Below are 14709 nucleotides of genomic sequence, written 5' to 3'. Positions count from 1 at the left end.
GGACTCAAATAGACAGTGCTTTTTCAGGGTGTGTGCATTGTGTCCTAGAAGATCAAGTGTTTAAATTGAATAGGTGAAGTCTTAGGGGGCACCTGAAAGTGAGCATAAAGATTGAGGCAGTATAATTACAGCTTATGGTTATATAAGTGCTGCTTTCTAAGTACTTGGCATAGATTAACTCATTTAATCCTTTCAATAACGTTTTTATGGATGAGGGCACCTAACCCAAGAGAAGTTAAATACCTGGCTGAAAGTCAAACAGCTATGGACTAGTGAGGTTGGACTCATGACTATAAAAGCCATGCTCTTAACCTGCTAGGTTAGGCTGCCTCTGTGATTTTTTTTTTTTTTTTTTTTTTGAGATGGAATCTCGCTCTGTCACCTAGGCTAGAGTGCAGTGGTGTGATCTCGGCTCACTGCAACCTCCGCCTCCCTGTCTCAAGCAATTCTCCTGCCTCAGGCTCCTGAGTAGCTGGAATTATAGGTGCATGCCACCGTGCCTGGATAATTTTTGTATTTTTAGTAGAGATGGGGTTTTGCCATGTTGGCCAGGCTGGTCTTGAACTCCTGACCTCAATTGATCCAGCCGCCTCGGCCTCCCAAAGTGTTGGGATTACAGGTGTGAGCCGCCACTTCCAGCTATCTCTGTAATTCTGATTGCTCAACTTGTTCTACAGGTGTCTGCAGAGTACTTCTTTGCTTATGTCTTCCTAGGTCCCAGGACCATGGCTCTTTTCTGCTTCCATCCCGAAACGCGTTACCTCATTCTTGCTTCCCCAATAAGAGCCACTCCTGGAGCATGTGCACCTGGGGAACAGATAGAGCTCCCCGAATCCTCCCGCACTTCAGGCTCGACTCACTGGACTGGATTTCCTTGGACTTACCCTTGCCTGAATGGTACTGGATTGCTCTACCGTTTTTGCAAGGTCGTAGGCTGGGGTCCTAGCCCCTGCTCGCTGCCCTGGTCAGCAGCTTGGCTTGATCTTGGCCCTCCCTCTTTGCCTGCTTGCCTGGTATTACAGCCTGATTTTTAGAGGACCACAGTCTGCTCTTTGTTTTTTTATGAGATGGAGTCTCGCTGTGTCATCTCGATCTGTCATCCAGGCTGGAGTGCAATGGCACGATCTCAGCTCACTGCAGCCTCTGCCTCCTGGGTTCAAGTGATTCTCCTGTCTCATGCCCTGGCTAATTTGTTTTTGTATTTTTAGTAGAGTCTGGGTTTCACTACGTTGGCCAGGCTGTGCCTTGTGGTGAAGGCTGGGCTGTTAGTGTAACCATCGCCCGAATAGTGTACATTGTATCCATTAAGTAATTTCTCATCTCTCATCCCCTCCCACCCTCCTACCTTTCTGAGTCTCCAGTTCTATGTTCCCACTCTCTATGTCCGTGTGTACACATTATTTAGCTCCCAAGGCACACCCTGCTTGCCTTCAGTGGGCGCCTCACCCCAGCCTCGCCACAGATTTACCTCTGTGTTCTTTTAAAAATTAAAAAAATATGTATTAACATAGTATATTGCGCATAGCTTGGAAACCAAATAGTATTCTGACTTATTTCACTTAAAGATGATGGCCTCCTGTTCCATCTATGGTGCTACTGCATTCTTTTTCATGGCTAAGTAGTATCCCATTGTGTGTATGTGTATATGATATGGTTTGGCTGTGTCCCCACCCAAATCTCATCTTGAATTCCCACATGTTGTGCGAGGGACCCAGTGGGAGGTAATTGAACCATGGGGGTAATTGAATCTTTTCCATGCTGTTCTCGTGATAGCGAATAAGTCTCACGACGTATCTTGCTTTTAAAAGAGGGAGTTTCCCTGCACAAGCTCTCTGTCTTTGCCTGCTGCCGTTCACATAAGATGTGACTTGCTCCTCCTTGCCCTCAGCCATGATTGTGAGGCCCCCCCAGCCATGTGGAACCGTGAGTCTGTGGAACCTCTTTTGTAAATTGTCCAGTCTCGTGTATGTGTTTATCAGCAGCGTGAAAATGAAATAATACAGAATATATATGTCTATACCACATTTTCTTTATCCAGTCCTCGATTGATGGACACTTAAGTTGATTCTTTATCTTTGATGTTGTGAATAGTGCTTGGATAAACATATGGGTGCAGATCTCTTTTTGATAAAATGATTTCTTTTCCTTTGGGTAGATACCCAGTAGTGGGATTGCTGGATCAAATGTAGTTCTCTTTTCAGTTCTTTGAGAAATCTTCCTATTGTTTTCCATAGAGGTTGTGCTCATTTACATTCACACTATAGACTAATAGTGTATAAACATTCTTTTTCTCTACATCCTTGCCAGCATCTTTTTTTTTTCTTTTGACTTTTTAATAATAGCCATTCTGACACATGCCTGAAATCCCAGCTACTCCAGAGGCTGAGGTGGGAGGATCGCTTGAGTCCAAGAGTTTGAGACTAGTCTGGGCAACATAGCGAGACCCTGTCTCTACAGAAAAAAAAAATTAGCTACACGTGGTGGTGCACGCCTGTAGTTCTAGCTACTCAGGAGACTGAGGCAGGAGGATTGCTTGAACCCAGGAGTTCGAGGCTGCAATGAGCTATGATCATACCACTGCACTCCAGCCTGGGTAATAGAGCAAGACACTGTCTCAAAAGAAAAGTGAAGTTTAATTGGAGGACTAACTATACTGTGGAGAGCTAGCTGTACATTTGATCCTCTGTTATCATAACTCCTGGACACCAGTGTGGAAAGAATAAGCTTGTGTTTGTTTGCAAGGTGGTTCTTCCTGCAAGGAATCCTGGTCTTCTGTCCCTTGCTCTGTGATTTTTTAGCTCCAGAGTGAGAGGGAGATAATAGTTGAGATACTATTGGAGAGGTTGGTAGTAGCAGAAGAATGAAAGTGTGTTAAATGAGCAACTTCTTTCAGTCCCTTGAATTCTTCAGAGAATTAGCAGAAGAGAAAATAACGTAAAATCAAGGTGTTTCTTAATGGGACCCTTTAAGAATATCTGAACAGATGTATAAGACTTGAGTATCATTTGCATTGAAACCAAATAATTCACTGTTGTAGGGTCCTTTGAAATAGGGAAGCCCCTTATGAATTTGAGTGAAAATTCCAGATCAGGTTATTGACAGAGGGAGGTGAGACCAGAGAAAAAGGGTCCCTGTGAGCAGCCATAGAAGCTCAATCAGAAATAGCACTCAGGTCCCATACTGTTCTGCAAATCACTGGGAAGGAGAATTTGATCTATTGCACAGAGTAAAATATTTTTCCTAAAGGGTGGGGTGGTTCGACATTCTTTTTTTCTGTATTTCCAGTTCATGCATGTCTTTACTTTTTCATCTGTTGTGAGGACGTTCTGTGGATTCCCTGTGTTTACCAGGGCTGGAGCCTCCAATTCTGGGGCCGGTATCATGCTGGTGTCTCTTGGAGGGAGGCACTGAGTCCTTTTTCTTAGAAAGACTAGAAGTAATGTTCTCCTCAAATCCCTAACCTCAGCCCTTTCTTTACTCTCAGCCTAGCACTCCTTTCTGAGTCTGGGGGGGACTTCCTAGGCCAGGTCTGTCCAGGTGCCACACAGGTTCTTCTCTGAGTGGCAGCTGCCCAGTTCGCCCTGTGGTCACAGTTCCGTCTCCAGCGTTTGCAGCCCAGCCGTCCCATCCTACCAGATGCTGGCTGTCATCAGTTCTCTGGTGGGGCCAGCCAGGCAGAGCAAACAGAGTTGTGGGAACAGTTGTGGTACCAAACTGCAACATTAGATCCTCTCAGCCTTCATTGTAGAAATGTTTAGGAATAAATCCTCCTGTGGGATGATGGCTTGTAAGACTCACCAACCTAACAGGAATTTCCCCAGGAGAAAACTGCTGCTGTCTCGTTTTAGCTTTCTCATTTGGAAACACCTTCCTTCCTTTCCTTCCTTTCCTTCCCTTCCCTCCCTCCCTCCCTCTGTCCCCCTCTCTCTCTCTTTCTCTCTCCCTTCCTTCCTTCTTTCTTTCTTCTCTTTCTTCCTCCCTTCCTCCCTCCCTCCTTCCCTCCCCTCCTCCCTCCTTCCCTCCCTCCCCTGCTCCCTTCTTCCCTGCCTTCTCCTTCCCTTTCTTTCTCCCTTTCTCCCTCCCTCCCTCTCCCTCTCTCTCGCTCTTTCTTTCTCTCTGTCTGTCTCTTTCTCTCTCTCTCTTCCCACCTCCTCTCCTTTCCTTCCTTCTTCCTTTCCTTTCCTTTCCTTTGTTTCTTTTTGTTTTGAGAGGCAGTCTTGCTCTGTCGCCCAGGCTGGAGTACAGTGATGCCATCATAGTTGACTGCAGCCTTGAACTCCTGAGCTCAAGTGATCCTCCTGCCTCAGCCTCCAGAATAGCTGGGACTACACGCGTGTGACACCATGCACAACTGATTTCTAAATTTTTTGTAGAAACAGGGTCTCACTATGCTGTTACAGGCTGGTCTTGAACTCTTGGACTCAAGTGATCCTCCCATCCTCCCACCTCGGCCTCCCAAATACTGAGGTTTCAGGCACGAGCCACTGCCCCCGGCCTAAAATATTCTTTTAAGTGCATAAGTAAAAGATTTGTGGTTAAACTTTTAAAGATAAGCAAATAGAAGAAAATTAAATTCACTCGTAATCCCACTGACCCCAGAGGTAATCATTGATGACAGTTTCAGGCTAAAATGTCCCAGAGTCTGCATTTGTGTGGATGTTGTGTGTCTTTACTCTGTATTCCCCTCTTTATTATCTGAAGGGGTTGCAGCGTCCATTCCTAAATGAACTGTTTTTTCACTTAATATCCTGTGAATGTTTCTATGTTATTAAGTTGGTGCAAAAGTAATTGCGGTTTTTGCCGTTACTTTCAATGGCAAAAACCGTAATTACTTTTGCACCAACCTAATATTACATATTCTCCCACTTCAGCATTTTCAATGAATTCATCATAGTCCACAAATGGGTGTGCCACGTGTTGTTTTCAATTTCACTATTGAAAAATATTGCACATCTGTAAGTATTTTTTTAAGGACAAATTCTTTTTTTTTCTTTTCTTTTCTTTTTTTTTTTTTTCAAAGACATAATCTGTCACCCAGGCTGGAGTGCAGTGGTGCAATCTCAGCTCACTGCAAACTCCACCTCCTGGGTTCAAGCAATTCTCCTGCCTCAGCCTCCTGAGGAGCTGGACTTACAGGTGCCTGCCACCATGCCTGGCTAGTTTTTGTATTTTTTTTTTTAGTAGAGACGGGGTTTCACCATGTTGGCCAGGCTGGTCTTGAACTGTTGACCTCAAGTGATCCTCCTGCCTCAGTCTCCCAAAGTGCTGGGATTACAGGCATGATTCACGCCTGGCCGGAGAAATTCTTAGAAGAGGAATTATCAGGTCCACAATTTGCAGACTTTCTTCAAGCTTTTTCCTATTTTCATTTCCAGCAGCAATGAAAAGAGGCTTTATTTCTATACATCCTCACCAATGTCTGCTATTGGTGTTGTTTTTTGAAAATTTTTTTTTTTTAGAGACAGGGTCTCACTGTGTCACACAGGCTGGAATACAGTGGTATGGTCATGGCTCACTGCAGCCTCGAACTCCTGGGCTGAAGCAATCCTCCCTTCTCAGCCTCCCGAGTAGCTGGGACTACAGGCATCCACCACCACACCATCTAATTTTTTTATTTTTGTAGAGACAGGATCTTGCTGTGTTTTCCAGGCTGGTCCCGAACTCCCGGGCTCAAGTGATCTTCCCGCCTCGGCCGCTGTTTTTCAAAATTTGACAGCTAAAGTGGTTTTGTGTTGGTGTTTTAGCTTGGATTTCTGAGATTATAAGTGAGCACATACGTTTTGTTTTCATATACTTATTGACTGTTCGATTTTTCCTTTTGTGAATTGCACATCGATGTTTTTATGTCTGTTCATTGATCAAGGTTTTTTAAAAAATGTTTTTTAAAGAATTGTAGTGGAAAGAATAGTAGCCTTTATTACATGTTGCAAAATTTTCTATGTTTGCTCTTTATCCCTTTATTTCTTTAGTATTACTTTTAACTTAGTGTTTATTATTAAAAATTATTTTTATAGTTACAGGGTCTCACTCTGTCACCGAGGCTGGGGTGCAGTGGTGCGATCATAGCTCACTGCTACCTTGAACCCCTGGGCTTAAGTGATCCTCCTGCCTCAGCCTGCCAAGTAGCTGGGACCACAGGTGTGTGCCATCATGTCCAGCTAATTAATTTTTTTTTTTTTTTTTTGTAGAGATGGGTCTCACTGTGTTGCCCAGGCTGGTCTTGAACTCCGGCCTCAAGTGATCCTCTAGCCTTGGTCTCCAAAAGTGCTGGGATTACAGGTGTGAGCCACTGTACCCAGCCTAGAGTTTTTTTTTTTTTAAACAAAATGTTTTATTATTTCTTTTTAAATATTTAAGTTTTGGAATCATGTTTAGAAAATTCCTCCCCATCCCTGAGATTACACAAATACTTACCTCTGCATTCTTTTAAAAATTAAAAAATATGGCCGGGCACGGTGGCTCACGCCTGTCATCCCAGCACTTTGGGCAGCCAAGGTGGGCAGATCACCAGAGGTCAGGAGTTCGAGCCTGGCCAATATGGTGAAACCCTGTCTCTACTAAAAATACAAAAATTAGCCAGGTGTGGTCCTGGGCACCTGTATTTCCAGCTACTCGGGAGGCTGAGATAGGAGAATCACTTGAACTCGGGAGGCAGAGATTGCGGTGAGCCAAAATTGTGCCACTGCACTGCAGCCTGGGTGACAGAATGAGACTCCGTCTCAAAAAAAAAAAAAGTATGTATATACACTATGTTAACATATATATATATATATATATGTTAACATAGTTTATTGCACATAGCTTAGAAATTGAATAGTATTAAATGGCTCTTTACACAAAGTGGCGTCCCTTGCTGCCCTGGGGAAGTGTGCTGGAAAGCAGGAATCAGGCGTAGGCTCAGCTGCTGGAATTCTGCCATCAGGGAGGGGGATGGTGGCAGAGGGCTCCTTGATTCTGTGCACAGACTAGCGCCCCCTCCTTGCCCTCAGTCGACCGACACCTCACTCCAGCCCTGCGCTGGGCCTGGTTTGTCCTCTTACTCATTGCTGGCAAGGCTGGCCTGCAGGCTTCCAGGAACACAGGCATAGGGGCAATGTGCTGACTCCATGGGTGAGGGACGGGGTGTCTGCCCTTGATCCTGGCCTCCTGTGCCATCAGCTACTCCCCAGTGTCCCCTGTGGCTCTCAGGGTCTGAAGCCTGTTGTCTGGCTCATTCCTGGTGTAGACCCACAATAGGTACAGAATTTGTCTACCCTGTGGTTACCATTCCCTCTTCTTTGTGCCTTCCACATCTCCTTTGAAATCTCTCCCTTCCCTTCCTCTGTTTCCTTGTGGTTTACAGGGGAGTATCTCCCTTGCCTCTCTGTTCTTTATTCTTATTTTAGCAGTGTTGAGGTAAAGAGGGGAAAATGAATGAGTTCAGCTTGCCAGTTATTAGCCAGAAGTCTAATATATAGTCCCATCATTAAATTTTTTAATCCAGGCTGGGCATGGTGCCTCACACAAGTAATCCCAGCACTTTAGGAGGCCAAGGTGGGAGGATCGCTTGAGCCCAGGAGTTTGAGACCAGCCTGGGCAACACAGTGAGACCTCATCTCTACAAAAAATACAAAAAAATGAGCCAGGCATGGTGGTGCGCACTTGTAGTCTCAGCTACTCTGGAGGCTGAGTTGGGAGCTTTTGCTTGAGCCCTGGAGCCATAGGCTGCAGTGAGCTGAGATTGTATCACTCCAGTTCAGCCTGGGTGACACAGTGATACTCTGTCTCAAAGAATTTTTTTTTTTCTTAATACAACCAGTATTAATTTGGCTATGGTAGGATATAGGGATATAAGTTTATTGTTATTTTTTTCCAGATGTTTTTCGATTTTCCCAATAATGCTTACCAAATAATCCATTCACTGATTTAGAAATGTTGTTTTTGTTAGGTACTGAATTACCATACTCATCTGGGTTGACCTCTGAATCTTTTGTTTCTTCTCCATTCTCCCATCCATTCTTTTTCCAGTGCCCCCTGGTTTAATTTTAGTAACTTTAACGTTTATGATTGGCCAGGTGCAGTGGCTCGTGCCTGTAATCCCAGCACTTTGGGAGGCTGACGTGGTCGGATCACCTGAGGTCAGGAGTTCGAGACCAGCCTGGCCAACATGGTGAAACCCTGTCTCTACTAAAAACACAAAAATTAACGGGTGTGGTGGCGCATGCCTGTAGTCCCAGCTACTTCGGAGGCTGAGGCAGGAGAATCATTTGAACCCGGGAGTGGAGGTTGCAGTGAGCCGAGATTGTACCACTGCACTCCAGTCTGGGCAACAGAATGAGATTGTATCTCAAAAAAAAAAAAAAAAAATTATGATAGGGCAAATGTTCCCTTATTCTCTCTTCTATTTTAAAATTATCCATATTTTTTTTCAATAGAGAAATAATCATGATCTTTATGGTCACTATTTTTCTAGTTGTCCCAAACCTTTCAACTTGTCATAACTGTTTGTTTTCCTTTTAAATGATGCCATTGTCCTTCTTTCTTTGACTTACTTGTCCTTTCTGAATTTTCTAAACCTGAGGCATCTTTTCCAAAGTTGCATTTTGAATTTGCGAAAGAAAAAATATCTCCTAGCACGAGGATCTCTTGGTATACATGGCTCACCTGCAACCCAATTTTCTGCCCCCTCAAATGCAAAGTGGCCCAGCGCTGTCTGTCCTGGGGCACATGGCTTATAGGTATAACGTGGGGTGAACAACAAAATCCAAAATATTATAGGGAAAGTCACTTGCTTTTTTTTTTTTTTCTGAGATGAAGTCTCACTCTGTTGTCTAGGCTGGATTGCAATGGCTCACTGCAACCTCTGCCTGCTAGGTTCAAGTGATTCTCCTGCCTCAGCCTCCCGAGTAGCTGGGATTACAGATATGCACCACCACACCCTGCTAATTCTTATATTTTTAGTAGAGACGAGGTTTCACCATGTTGGCTAGGCTGGTCTCGAACTCCTGACCTCAAGTGATACTCTGGCCTCAGCCTCCCAAAGTGCTGTGATTACAGGTGTGAGCCACTGCGCCCAGCCTGGGAGTGACTTGTTGAAACCAGAATGCTTCTTGTAGTCTAGGGCAGGTGGCTTTTAGCAATGTCCAGAAATGTCAACAGTATCCCTTGGGGATGTGGATCTTACTCAGCTGGAAATGGCACCTGTGGCAGGTTGCTTCTGCCACTGGGTCTTGGAAGCCACTGTTGTTTTCCTCTTCCTTCTTTCCCATCACTCTCCCATGCTCATTTCTTGGATCTTTCTTGTTTCTTTGGATCATTCCTATTTTTCTTCAAAGTCCGAGCCTTGCTATGGCATTCAAACCCTTCACAGATCACGTTACTCTGCTTGAAATACAGGTGATGGCCAGGTGCGGTGGTGGCTCACGCCTGTAATCTCAGCACTTTGGGAGGCTGAGGCAGGTGGATCACTTGAGCTCAGGAGTTCGAGACCAGCCTGGGCAACATGGCAAAACCCCATCTCTACCAAAAAAAAAGAAAAAATTTAGCCGGGCGTGGTGGCATGTACCTGTAGTCCCAGCTACTTGGGAGGCTGAGGTGGGAGGATTGCTCGAGCCTGGGAGGTCGAGGCTGCAGTGAGCCGAGATCGAGCCACTGGACTCTAGCCTGGGCAACAGAGTGAGACCTTGTCTCAAAAAAAAAAAAAAAAAAAAAGAAAAGAAAAAAAAGAAATACGGTTGATCCTTCCACAATGCAAGGTTGGGGTGTTGACCCTCTGCACAGTAAAAAATTCACGTAACTTTTGACTCCCCCCAGAACTTAATTACTAATAGCCTACTGTTGACTGGAAGCTTTACCAATAATATAAACAGGTAATTAACACATATTTTGTGTATTTGATGTATTATATGTTGTGTTCTTACAGTCAAGTAAAATGAAATGTTATTAGTAAAAAAATGTTATTAAGGAAACCATATAGAAGAGAAAATCCATTTATTACTATTCATTAAATGGAAATGGGTCATCATAGAGGTCTTCATCCTCATCATCTTCGCGTTGAGTAGACTGAAGAGGAGGAGGAGGGGGCTGGTCTTGTTCCCCAAGGGGTGGCAGAGTCGGAAGAGGTGGAGGAGGTGGGAAGGGATGCAGGAGAGAAAGGCACACTTGGCATAACTTGAAAAAAATCCATGCGTAAGTAGACCTGTGCCGTTCAATGTCATATTGTTTAAGGATCCACTGTATATATATATTTTCTTCTTCTTTTTTTTTTTTTTTGAGACGGAGTCTTGCTCTGTCGCCAGGCTGGTGTGCAGTGGCGTAATCTCGGCTCACTGCAACCTCCACTTCCCGGGTTCAAGCGATTCTCCTGCCTCAGTGTCCTGAGTTGCTGGGATTACAGGTGCCCACCACCACGCCCGGCTAATTTTGTATTTTTAGTAGAGATAGGGTTTCACCATGTTGACCAAGCTGGTCTGGAACTCCCGGCCTCAGGTGATCCACTCATCTCGGCCTCCCAAAGTGCTTGGATTATAGGCATGAGCCACCATGCCTGGCCTGCTCTTGCATTTTGATGTAGATGTCACCAGATGCATCAGATGTCCACTGCCACGCCATGCCAGCACATGGCTGAAAGCTGGCACTACCCAAGGTATTGTCTAAATGGCACTAGGGTGATGCAAATATAACCATGGAAGCCAAGATTCCTATTGTTCTGCCCCATTCCTTGTCTACTGATATTAGCACTGCTGCATCTAGGCCATTGCCATTGTTATTAAGCAGTCATTGTTATTAGGTAGTATCTCGAATGCCAAGAGCTGGATGCATTATCTTCTGAACACATACCAGCCTCTGTGATAAGTATCTTCTGGATCATATCGATTAACCCTCACAATGGCTCAATGAGGTAGATACCTTACAACTCCCATTTGATCCATGGCAAAACTAAGATGGAGAAGCATTGCGCTGTCTAGGGTTTTTCAGAGCCAGGACTGGGTCAGGGGGCTTTTTGGCTTGAAAACCAGACCAATCTACTAGGCTGCCTCTCTTTGTATATCTAGAGACCTAAGGGTTGCAGAAATCCTCCTTCCTGAGCAAGTCCTTGAGCAGGACGTTATAACAGTCAGCTAGTAGCCATGAGTAGTCAGAGAATGAAGACGTGGAGGGCAGTGTGGGGGCATCCCTGGGGGATGCTGGCGGACCGATGTGACAGGGTGCAGTGCTCAGGGAAGAGAATGCTGGCAGGGCCTTCTTGGAGGGCATTGGAGTTTGTCCAGGCTTGCCCTTGGCCCTGGATAGCCTTGAAGCGGGAAGCACAGGTAAAGTTTCTCATTCAAAGTCAGCAGATCTCCCTGGACCTGGTGATGAAGGAAGGTCATTTCAGGAGAGAGTAGAGAGAAAATGACTAAATGAGGTTGGCTTTTGGACCTCTTTGGCTTGGAGCAGAGTGTGGGAAGTGGTCCAGCGCTGTCTTTCTTGGCCGGCTGTGGGACAGGAGACGACAGTGCACAGCAGGGGACCTTGTACTTGTGCTTGTTTTGCCTCTCCCTGCCCTTCCCTGCTTGCCACTTCTGATTCATCAGCTTCCCTCCCATGCCCTCCGCCAAGGGCTCTTGAAGGTGGCTTCCCTCCCTTGGTCACGCACGTTGCTGTTCCTTGAGTCCCTTGTAACCCTTGTGAGCCCCCCTCCCCTATTCTTTTCTGTAGCGCCTTTGACACCTGCTAGGGCTGTTTCCGGGCCACAGGACCTTGCACGGGACATGTGCTCCATCAGAAGAGAGGGGTCCATTCCTGAGTTCCTTGGGACCCTTTTGAGTCCCTTCTTGGGTGTCATTGGATTTATTTGCACACAGAGTGATGTGTGTATTTCAAAGAGTGGAGGCCCTGGCTCAGAATGTGACTTCAGAAAGATGAACAGGACCGGCATGGATTTCTAGGATAAATGAATGCCTTTAGTTGTGATGAATGCCTTTAGTTGTATCTTCTCCATCTGGCTCAGGATGAGTTCTGAATAGTCTCCCTCCCGTAGAGCCTCCCTCCAGGTTCCTGGCTTCGGTGAGAAAATGAAAAAGGCAGGCTATAGAGCTTGTGCAAGCTGTTGCCTCTGGAGCTAAACTGCCTGGTCTACCACTTACTAACTCTGCAGTTTTGAACCAGTTATTTAATTGGCCTGTGCTCCATTTCCCCATCTATAAAATGAGGATAAGGTATAACTGAGACATTACTTAACATTGCCTAGAATTGCCTGGCACATAGTGAGCCCTCTAAAAATGTTTACTATTTCATGCATGAGTTAGCTGCATGAAATTTCATGCAAAATTTTCCTTTGGTACTTGCATACGTGCCAGGTGGGAATGATCCCCAGGGAAGCTTCTAGAATCATTATGACTCCATGAAAGTTCTTCACCCAAGTTTTTTTATTGTTCTGCCCCCACTGACTTCGAGGTTGTGTTTTGTTCCGGGAAGGAACTAAGAGGAGGGTCCCAGCTGACAGGAGAAGCAAAAGGCAGAGACCAAAAAAAATGAACACAACCTAACCCAAGAGGGTGAGTTCACCAGAAGGACACGGGAGGATGGTAGCTCTGGGGGACTGATCATTTTATGTCATCTGCAGTGTTTTCATTGCAGTTCCCAGGGGGACAGGATCCCTCATATCATTCATTCATTCATTCATTCATTCGTGCATTCAGCAAACATTTTCAAATATTCCTTCTACATCTGACATTGGGCTTGACACTCGGAGGGCATTGCGTCCAAGCAGCTCAAGGTTTGGTAGCACTTTGTGGATTTCTTTCTTTCTTTCTTTCCTTTCTTTCCTTTCTCTCTCTCTCTCTCTCTCTCTTTTTCTTAGACAGAGTCTCACTCTGTGGCCCAGGCTGGAGTGCAGTGGTACGATCTCAGCCCACTGCAACCTCCTTCTCCCTGGTTCAAATGATCTTTGTGCCTTGGCCTCCCAAGTAGCTGAAATTACAGGTGTGGTGTACCACCATGCCTGGCTAATTTTTGTATTTTTAGTAGAGGTAAGGTTTTGCCATATTGGCCAGGATGGCCTCAAACTCCTGACCTCAAGCAATCCACTTGCCTCGGCCTCCCAAAGTCCTGGGATTACAGGTGTGAGCCACTGCACCCAGCCGTAGTTTGTAGATTTCTGTTGTTTTGTTTATTATGCATCTTGAGCAAAGAAAAGTTCTAATTTCTTGTAGCAGATTTCTGTCCATCACCGTGTCTTTGTGGAGGTTAGTGAGTGAGAGGACTCACGAAATGTCCTTCTGGTGAACTCACCCTCTTGGGTAAGGTTGTGTTCATTTTTTTTTTTTGTCTCTGCCTTTTGCTTCTCCTGTCATCTGGGACCCTCCTCTTGCCAGCAGATGTCCTGAGGCAATAGCCGTCTTTCATTCATTGTCCTCTGCCCGGCTGTTGGGATGATCTTGTGTCCTGCTGGTGACATCCCTGTTGCCGGCTGCTCTCTGCAGGGCACTAGTGTCTGGGTCTGCATTGGGAAGTCTGTGACCAGCGTCACCTCCCCACAGCACCTGCACCAGAGGCTCAGCCAGGAGGTTGCTTCTAGTCGCCACTCTGCTGTCTTTGAATATGCGTAGCTCTCAGGCAATCACATTGCCCAGATAATATCATATCACAGCTGTTCTGCAAGCTTTGCGAGGACATAGGCTGTGACTTCTACTGTGATACCATCCAGGGATCACAGCTCATTAGATGGCGTTAAATGCCCACTGCACGAGTGACCGAATGAATGAACTGACCTCTCTTGCGGCCAGATGGGCTTCAGACTTCATAGGGCGTGCCCTCAGTTTTATGGCAGAATGAGAAGAAACCTCAGGAAAAAATAATGCAATCTTTGTCCTCAGTGCTGTAGTCTTACTTCCAAACATTCTCAGGCTGTCAACTCAAAAATAACACGTAAGTTTCAAACGGCTTTCCATCTGAATGATGGATTGAACGAATATAATTTACATGCTATTCATTTTATGTTAATTGGCCACAATGAAGCCAATCTCCAGAGGTCCTGTACCTTTCTGCTTGAATCTCTTAAAAGCCTCTTCTGCTGAGATAGGGCTAATTTGAGTTTAAAAAAAAATTACAAAAGCAAAAACCAAAAACTGAAGTCTGGCTAGGGCCCCTGCCTGACTTTGTCTGTCTTCAATCATATTTGCTGTCAACCTGGTTAGTGCTGTGGATTTGAACTGTGTCCCCCAACCCCAAATTCACATGTTGAGGCTCTTCCTCTCTTCCGTGTGATGCTAATCTGGAGATGGGGTTTTGAAAGTGTCAACGAAAAGAGTCAGACTCTGTAAAATACCTGAAAATATTTATTCTGAGCTAAATAGGAGTGACCATGGCCCGAGACACAGCCCTCAAGAGGTCCTGAGAACAGGTGCCCATGGTGGTCAGGGCACGGCTTAGTTTTATACATTTTAGGGAGGGATGAGACATCAATCAAATACATTTAAGAAATATAATAGTTTGGTCCAGAAAGAGGGGATAACTCAAAATGGGGGCTTCCAGGCTATAGGTAAATTTAAACATTTTCTTCTTTTTTTTTCTTTCTTTCTTTCTTTTTTTTTTTTTAAGAGCAGTAGTGAGACTTTATTTAAAAGCTTTAGAACAGTAGGAAAAGAAAAGAAGGAAAGTACAGATTGGAAGGCCAGGTGGGCGACTGGAGAAACCAAGTACACCATAAATTTAAACGTCTTCTGATTGACAATTGGTTGAGTTTGT

At 45.1% G+C, this 14709-nt stretch overlaps 1 protein-coding gene across 2 annotated transcripts in view; it reads left to right on the top strand.

Moving 5' to 3' along the window:
• The window catches only part of CALN1 (calneuron 1), a 625214-nt gene that overhangs the window by 82036 nt on the left and 528469 nt on the right, over nt 1-14709 (top strand). The gene's annotated exons all lie outside the window — the stretch shown is intronic.

This window comes from Pongo abelii, chromosome 6 (assembly GCF_028885655.2).
Source record: "Pongo abelii isolate AG06213 chromosome 6, NHGRI_mPonAbe1-v2.0_pri, whole genome shotgun sequence".
NCBI lineage: Eukaryota > Metazoa > Chordata > Mammalia > Primates > Hominidae > Pongo > Pongo abelii.
The sequence above is the reverse complement of the archived record's forward strand: the minus strand, read 5'-3'. Positions and strand labels throughout refer to the sequence as shown.